The sequence below is a fragment of the Lutra lutra genome, chromosome 3, assembly GCF_902655055.1.
Source record: "Lutra lutra chromosome 3, mLutLut1.2, whole genome shotgun sequence".
NCBI lineage: Eukaryota > Metazoa > Chordata > Mammalia > Carnivora > Mustelidae > Lutra > Lutra lutra.
In genome coordinates, this window is record NC_062280.1 from 8,505,188 (window position 1) to 8,514,253 (window position 9,066).

The 9,066-nt window shown below is 41.9% G+C and overlaps 1 protein-coding gene across 1 annotated transcript in view; it reads right to left on the minus strand.

The window, feature by feature from the left end:
- STK17B (serine/threonine kinase 17b) overlaps window positions 1-8,587 on the minus strand; it is a 30,097-nt gene extending 21,510 nt beyond the window's left edge. The window contains exon 1 of the mRNA XM_047720991.1: window positions 8,371-8,587. The gene's annotated coding sequence lies outside the window, so the exon portion shown is untranslated. The remainder of the gene's footprint in view (window positions 1-8,370) is intronic.
- Window positions 8,588-9,066: the final 479 nt, after the last annotated feature.

Here is a 9,066-nt window from a genome sequence, read left to right on the forward strand (position 1 = left end):
TGTCTGGGTGGTTCAGTGGGTTAAGCCTCTGTCTTCTGCTCAGGTAGTGATCTCAGGGTTCTGGGATCGAGTCCCACACTGGGTTCTCTGCTCAGCAGGGAGCCTGCTTCCCCATCTCTCTGCCTGCTTCTCTGCCTATTTGTGATCTCTCTCTGTCAAATAAATTAAAAAAGAAAAAAAATTTAAATAGCACATTCTACCCAGAGGGAAGGGGGGTGGGAAGCACACGCATAAATTCCATTACCTCTATGGTACTTGAACTAACTTAGTGATTTTATTTCAGAATAAAACTACTATAAAAATTTTCAAGATCTCCCAAATTCTTAAAAAACAGTTATAATTTTAATACAAGCAATCAATTTCATTTTTAAACTCTCGTTCTTTAAAGTTATATCTTCACATAAGATTTTAACATTGCAAGGTAATGATTATTCATTTTAAATTTAACTTTACATAGCCAAATTTGGTGATGAGTTCACATTTTGTGAGTTATGTTACTGACTTCTGAAAGACTGCAAGAAATAGAACTTATTTAACAGACTACCTACATTTCAATATTAAACTCAAGCTTTCATAAGTCTTAGAGTTTTTTTTTCTTTCGATAGAACCAAGCTCTATAACTTTGTTGGATAAGCTAAAGACCATATACAAAGCCTTATTCTACAATTCTATATCTTGAACTCATATTTACCTGCAACTTTGTGATATTTACATGTATTCAGTTTTAACAACAAAACTACCATTTCATGTTAATTGAATTCATATAATTGTAGACTATGTATTTTATAATAGTTAGGACTTCCTGCTATGGGTATCTAACAAAAGACCCAATATTGGTCTTCTAGCACCCTCTTTCAATAACCCCCTAGGGCTTTTGTTCTTTCTCTGCCACATTTTTCCTCCACTTATTTCCTTGACACGTACTGTTCTTTATCTTCCTAAATTCAAATGACAACTATATTCAATTTAATAAGCAATGTGATAACAGATTATTGTTTTCAGTTTCTATATTTTCTTGGTTTTATTCTTAAATTGACAATTTTCTTCCTCTAAACCTGTTGATCTTTGGAGAAATGAAGACCTAACTAGTTTTGGTGTACACTTCTAGCAGTCTAAGGGTTACAGTGTAGTGTTCTGAAAAATGACATTTGGGCCGAATCACAGCTGGGTCTGAATCCCATTTATCCATCACACCAGCTATGAGATCTTAACTAAATTATTTAACTTCACTACTGTTATGGACCAATTATGTCCCTCCTCTCAAAATTCACATGTTGAAGTCCTAGACCCCAATACCTCAAAATGTATCTGTATTTGGAGTTAGGGCCTTCAAAGCAGTGATTAAGTTAAAAATGAGGTCATTAGGGTGGGCCCAAATCCAACAGACTGGTGTCCTTACAAAAAGTCATTAGGCCACAGAAACATACGGAAGGAAAACCAGGTGAAGACACAGGGAGAAGGAGGACATCTGCAAGCCATAGAGAAAGGCCTTAGAAGAAACCACTCCCGCCAACAGCATGATCTCAAATTGCTATGATGATCAGCATGATCTCCAGAACTATGGGAAAATGAATTTCTGTTGTTTAAGTCACCTGATCTGCAGTACTTTGTCATGGCTGTGTGGGAAACAAATATAGTTACTTAAAAAAAAAAAAAAAAGAAAAGGAAGAAATATTTCAGATGTACAGGAAAGGATACAAATATCCTAATAAACACTTGCTTTTTCAATCTTATTGCTTTGTCATATTTCATTTAAATTAAAAATAAACAAGACAACACAGACACGGCTGAAGTTGGTCCCTTTTTTCCACACTCAGTTTATATTCCTACTAGCACCAGGTGGGAGAGCTTATCATTTCTTTGCCAACATTTGTCCCATTTAGGCTTTTAACTTTGGCTATTCTAGTGTGATGAAGGGAAATGAAACTTTGTGATTTACTTTGCATTTCTCTAATTACTACTGAGGAAAGCCTCAATTCTACTTCCTCTAAAGTATGGATTATAATAGAATCTATTTTACACAGCTCTATGGATTAAGATTAAAACACGATGTACTCATGTAGAATGACACTGGTACAGTGCTAATCATGAGAGTACATCATGATTTTTCAGTAAGTAAATATTGTTAATATTCTACCCAAAGATACTCTCTACACCATCCTGGCTGTTGGTAAGAAGTTGTACTGTTTCCATATACAAAACTCTCACCACAGGTTAGCTTAAACTCAACTCTTAAAATTCTGCCCTTTTTTGCTGTGTTTTGATAAACTATTTGTGTACTTTCTTAGACCTGATGCATGCAATTACAATGGTCATAAATTCCTCTCAGAAAAATCAAAATAGTCACCAATTTCTATGCTCAATCTACTTTTTTCCAGGTCATCTTTGGGTTTTGACAATTTTTTTCCATGCCTGCTTATGATTGCATTTGTATTATACATACGTATATACAGAAACAAGGGATGTACCTATATCATGGATACAAATTGGGCTACATTCCCAACACTGTCCATCAATCAGGCCTTGGGAAATATAAGAAATACATGTCAAGTCCAATCATAGAGACAGAGTATAAGCTCTTGATTCTGAGATGTTCACTTCTTCTAGATTCTAGAATCTAAGATCTTTATCTCATGCTGTAAAATATCAGCTACAAAGTAATCTATTCATAAGAACTCTAACAGAACTAATTTTTTGAGTATTTTCTGCTCTCAAGTTCCCAAAGAGTCAATATGGATCTCAGATGTAGTGAAAAATTTATGCTCAGTGAAATAGGGTTTATAATAAAGAAAAAAAAAGCTTGTTCAATAAATGAACCCCAAAGTCCAAAAAGTATTTAAATATACCTAAATAATAGGATACTATATACTCAAAAATCATGCTTTCAAAGACTGTTTTTAACTCCTATAATATTAAGTGAAAAAAGGAAGACAGAAAAAGTATATACACTATGATAATTTTGTGGCAAAAATATAAAAACAAATAGAAGAAAAGACTGGAAAACTAGGACAAAATGTTAACAGTAGTTATCTTTGAGTGGGGGATTATGGCAGAACTTATACTTTCCAGGTATTTAAAGTATCTACACTAAGTAGGTACTACTTTACTAATAGGCAAATAATTAGCAAATACCCTTGGATAAAAAAAAAAATGGCTATGAATATATAAGGCTAGACTCTGAACGCAGAAATTTACCCAGTTGCAACAGCAAAATATATCTCTTTACACATTAAGGGTTTATTGGCTATAGGTTCAAGAGCCATTATTGCTCAATTTTTTTTAAGGCCTCAGAGTTTCCTCTGCATTTATATAGAGCAGATGGCATTCACTATCCAAGTAATATGTCAGTTCTAATGCAGAGACCATATAAGCATTCAGGGTAAACACCAAACAAGAATTAGTGCCTTGTTAAATACTGGATAGAAAAGACAATTTAACAAATTCTGAATTAATGTTATAGTTACAATTCTATATAATGAATAACAATTTGTAACTTTAAAATATACACCTTTATTATGAGTATTGCTTGTGAGAATCTAGACTTATCCTGGGACCCCCTTCCCTCCCAAAATCTAAAATGTGATATCCAAATATACATATAAATATTGTTTTGTAATACCTATTATTTGGTTATGTTAGAATGAAAAAGAGCTGGCCTTTAAAGTATTGATAAGATAATAGTAAAACAAATAGGGCTTTGTTAAATCAAGCTACTTGAGAGTATTTCCTAACACTGGACATTGTCTCGTGTTTTTAATTTTCTACCCTAACACATTTTCCTCCCCTTACATGTACTGTTGGTCATCATAATGCTGAATATACCCAGAGGCATTTTTATGACTCTAAATGTAGCTGAAAACAGCAGTGGGCAATCAGCAGTTCTTTTAAATACAAGTTAATACAAAAATCATTTTTTGAATTGTGATACATTTTACTCTAGCTGGGAATATGGTGAAATACCAGCTATGTCTCAGAATAAAGAGCGAGCACATTTCTGAAAACAGAACATTATACTTACCTACTTACTGTTAAAATAACGGTATTACAGACTGCTTAAGGCATGCCTATAGCATCCTGTACGTTTATTTTCCTTCTATTTACTGAACCCGAACAGGTTACCACGGCCTAGATATTTTTCCATTTCTTCTCCTTTGGCCAATTTTACTTATAATGGAGCATGAATGTTACACTTTGTCCAAACCCTCCACAAACATCGGGCTGCCTGTCACATAAGGTTTAACCCTTGGGTACATGAAGGTTATCAGTCAACCCTCTCCTCTGTGTATCTTCCTGAATTTCCAAACAATTTCTCTTTAACTCCAACAATTGCAGACCTTTTGTTTTCTACTACAATTCACATAACTGATTCTAAATTACCAATATGTCTCAATCTATTTGAAATTCATTTCATAACACTTTATTAGGCTATACTAATAAAATCATAAGGGACTTAGTAGGTAAACGTGTTTGTGTGTGTGTATAGAGGTACACAATTATAGACACAATCAGGTACTAGAAACAGTAAGAGGGTACTAGAAGGCAAGATAAAATTACGCTTCCAAGTATACAGTACCTCAAACTTATTCTCAAATATTTTTCTTTTATTAATTCCCATCACAATAATTACAATAAGAATTCAGATATGGATCAGTGAAGGAAGGAACAGAGGAAATGTTAGGCTTGATGTGGACCTTAACCTACTTGAAGGGAGACAGCATTGTGATGTGATTTGTAAGACACAACAGTCCCTGTAAAACCTTTAAATAGCTCTATTTAAATATTTTTAAAATATTCATCACAATATTCATTTTGAAGTTATCAATAAAAATGTTTTACAGAAATAGGATATAGCATATACAATATATGAAAACATCTAGAGAATTAAATTGTCTGCTTTGGTCGCTTCATTAGCTATCCAGTATCTATAACCAAAGCCCTTACTGCATTACATACAAAAGGCTTTGAGGCCAGGTACATACCAGTTTCATTTCCTGCCACATTCTTTTTTTTTTCCCCCCCTACATCTCTGTTCTACTTTTCTGCCTGAAATGTTCTTTCTACTTCTCCTTAAATGGCTAAGTCTTCTCATACACCCTTCATATCTCAGCATAGAAGGTCACCTCACCCAGGAAGCTTTGCCTAAAACTCACAGGTTGGTTTAAACGCTTCTCCTTTACCTTTCACACAGGAGGAACAGGACGACCCTCAACACACTTCTTTACTTCAACGTGTAACATGTTAGACAACAATTCTCTTTAGTGTCTAAAGGGCAACAACATTTGTTTTTGTGTCTAAATTCTTAATGGGGTATCTGGCACCCGGTAGGAATTTTTTTTAATGTTTCATGAACTGAGTTATAAGAATTATGAAATATAGCACCAAGAGTTTTTAATGAATCTCGTATCTTCAAGGGTTCAGCAAAACTTGAGGTTCATCTTGAAATTATAGCATTGGAGCTTCAAGCACCTTAGTCTCTGCTTAATCAATATTTGGCTAAATAAAATAAGAAATGTTCTAAATTGCTATTAGAGAATTCCAGTTCTAAATGGGATAGTCATAAAGCCTAGAAATATGGATAACAATGTTTTATCATATATTGTAATGTAATACCAACAGATCATTTGTTTTGTATTTACCTGTCTTTCCAGACTAGGTGACTACCCGTTTTTATGTGAATAACAACTTCAGCTAAAAATATCAGTATTTTAAAAGCTATCTCATTCAAGAAATTCAGATATTTGTCCTGCTAAGGACCGACAAATCTACATGATCATGAAGTAAATTCAAAAAGCAACAGCAAATGAAGAAAGGCACAAGACTGGGGCACCTGGGTGGCTCAGACGGTTAAGCATCTGCCTTCATCTCAGTTCACGATCCCAGGGTCCTGGGGTCCAGTTCCCAGCTCAACGGGGAGTCAGTCTGCTTCTCCCTCTGCCTCTCTCCCCTGCTCATGCTCTCACTCAAATGAATTAATAAAGTCTTAAAAAAAAAAAAAAAAGAAAGGCACAAGATTATAGGGAAACAACTCCTTTGTATGTCAGCATTTTATAGCTACCAAGTTTTCCCTAGGAAACAGAGGAACTGGAGATTTATCTAGCATCCATCAACACAACGAAAGAACTTTCTGATAGTGTGGCAGAAGAATCCATTTTTAGTCATTGAACAGAAATAAAGGTATGAGTGTAGAGATAAGGATGAAGATGATTTTCAATTTCCAGGAAGAGACTATATTCCTTCTACTAATTGTATTCTAAAACAGGTTTTGTTTGTTTGCTTCTAAAGATTGAATAGAAAGTCAAGAATTTAATTATTTGAAAATCACAAAAGGAAGCCAGCTAACTAACTCTAGCCCAGCCAGTCAGTATATGCAACCCAAGGGCTGAAGTTCCAGGTAACAACCCCAGGCCTGATTCTATGCCTTCCTTCAGAAGGAAAATTAAACCCTGTAGTTGTAAACCAGGATAGGAAGATGTTGAAAAACAGAAATAAAGTGGACCAACAAACACACAGTGCTCGTCATTCATCAGATGGAAAATTAAGTTTCTATTGTAAAATAAAGTACTATTTACTGACTGCACTGCTAAAGTACTGTTTGTTCAGTAGCCATTACAATGTAAAATGGGATATGACCCTTTAAGGATTTAAAGATGAAACTACCATCTCACAGGCTTTAACCCACTGAGCCACCCAGGCGCCCCAAACTGATTCTGTCTTAACCAAATTGGAATTCACTGCTCAGAGTACAAGAGCAACTACAGCCATTCTGTCCACACACACAAAAGAAATACTTTACAATTACTACACAAGTTTTACTTTTAACACTTAAATATATTGCCATGTAAATATATTTCCCTTCAATTTTAGACCCATAATTTAGTAAATGATCTAAAATGCATACTATGTATCTCAAAAATAAAACTTTTAATAACTCCACTTATTAAAGTATCAGGAAATTTAAAAAAATGAAACATCTCACAGAAGGATGGATGGGGAAGAGAGGTCTTAAATGAGGTCACTGTTCCTATGGACCAACTTTTTAAAAAATACAAAGTTCTACAGTGAGGTTATTTAATAAAAACAGTAGAAGTAGTTGAAAACTACTTCTGGACAGTTCCCGGTACACCAATAAAACAGCATATCAATGAGAAAAAAAGGTGTACTCTCCTGTCCTCTAACCAGCCCGCGCGGGTGGCCTCCTCCCGCGCGGTCGCGGACGCCGGCCCCGCTCGCCCCGCGCCCGGGCCAACCCCGCGCTCCGCGCACGCGTCTCCGAGACGGCGCTTAAAGGGGCCGCGCCAGCGAACGCCACGGCAGGCCCCGCGCCGCACGGGTCCCGGAGGTGAACACGACGCCGGCCAAGCCGTGACTGCGACACACACACCTAATACCGGGAACTTGGGCCAGCATGGGGCTGTATTTTTAAGTTTATTTTTCCTTCTTAATTTTAATTTGCAAGTCTGTGAGTGTCTCCCGGCCCATCACCGACGGGGGAGAGCAGATGCCCGCGGCCGCCGGCACGCGGTCCCCGCCGGCCTCGCCTCCGCTTCTCCCTCCCGGGGAACCCACCCGGAGCGCCTTCCCCGCAGTACGACAAAGAGCCGAGCGAACTTCCACAGTCACCGCGGAGCTGTGTCGCTTCAGGGTGGCTCGTGCGCACGGAGGGGCTTTACACGCCGCCAGAACACCGGATCGCTGAAATTTACCGAAAGAACGGAAATTCGTCCTCTCTCTTCGGGGCTGTACAGCGCTGTTCCCGAGCGGCGACTGCACATGCCCCACAGGACGAGCCCAAACTTTGTGGGGACGGAAGGCAGCCGCGAGCGGGACGCGTCCACCAGTCCAGACGGGAACGCGTCCCGTGGCCACCACAGCTGTGCACAGGGAGGGTCAGGAAGGACCACATCGACGCGACGTGGAAAGGGGCGCGGGCCAGCCACGGGCGACGGGAGCCCCGCGGGACGCGACCGGGGACAGGCCGGGCCGGGGGGCGACGGCGCACACGCAGGCACGGACACGCGCCCCCACTGAGGGGGGCTGCGAGGACCACCGCACGCCCCAGCCCCGAACCCCAGGGAAGCAGCAAGGCAGGACTGCAGCCGGGGAGCGGCGGGGAGCCGGGGCAGCCGGGCCACCTGACGGGCGGCGCACCCGAGTCCACTCCGTCAGGCCGGGGATCCGGGTTCTGAGGAGACCCCGAATCCGCCCACACCGCCGGCATCCCTCCTCCGGACCTCTCCCGCGTTAGGGGGTGGGGGTGGGGGTCTCCGTACCCAAGAGAAAGGGGGCGGGTTCAGGGATTCAGAGTCGCAGCCCCGAGCCCACCCACCAGCCGCGGCAGGACCGCGGTCGCGCGAAGCGAAAGGCACTGACCGCTCGGGCCGCAGCAGGTCCTCTCGGGGCTGCCCCCTCCAAGGGGGCTCCCGTCCCGCCCCGCGCCGGTGGCCACCACACGACTCGTTCTCCAGCTCTAGCCCAGTGAGGCGCCAGGTAGCTCCGAGCGCGGCAGGACCCACTTTTACTCTTCTGGACAGCGGCCAAAAGCGTGACCTGTTCCCCTGTGAGGTGGTTCCCGGCGACAGCAGGGTCCCCGGGCTTACAGTTGAGGTTTGAAAACTGCAGCCGCGTTGCGGGGCCGTGCTCTCAGCCAGACCCCACCTCGGAGGCCGGGACAGCCAATCCGAGCGCGCACAGAGGGCGGGGCCATCACGTGACGGCTGGGGCGGGGCGCCGGCCGCGGCGCGTGCTGAGGGGCGGGCTCGGGGGGCGGTGCCCAGAGCCGGAGAGGGTGTGGCCGGTGCGGCGGGAGGCCGGGCGCAGCGGCGGAGCAGGTGGGGCACGCGGGTAACTGCGGCGAGGGAGGGGCGAGACGGGCGCTGGCCGCCGGGGTTGAGCCGCCGGCCCTAACTTCGACCGGGTGCTCCGTTCCCTGCCTTCAGAGCGGTCAGTCCGCGAGGCGTGAATATGTGCACACTGGAAAGAGGAAGAAATAAAGTTAGTCCCAGCGGCTCACTCGTCCCCACACTTCTGGACCCCCCGGAGACGGGCTTCCTGACCCTCCCTAGTCAC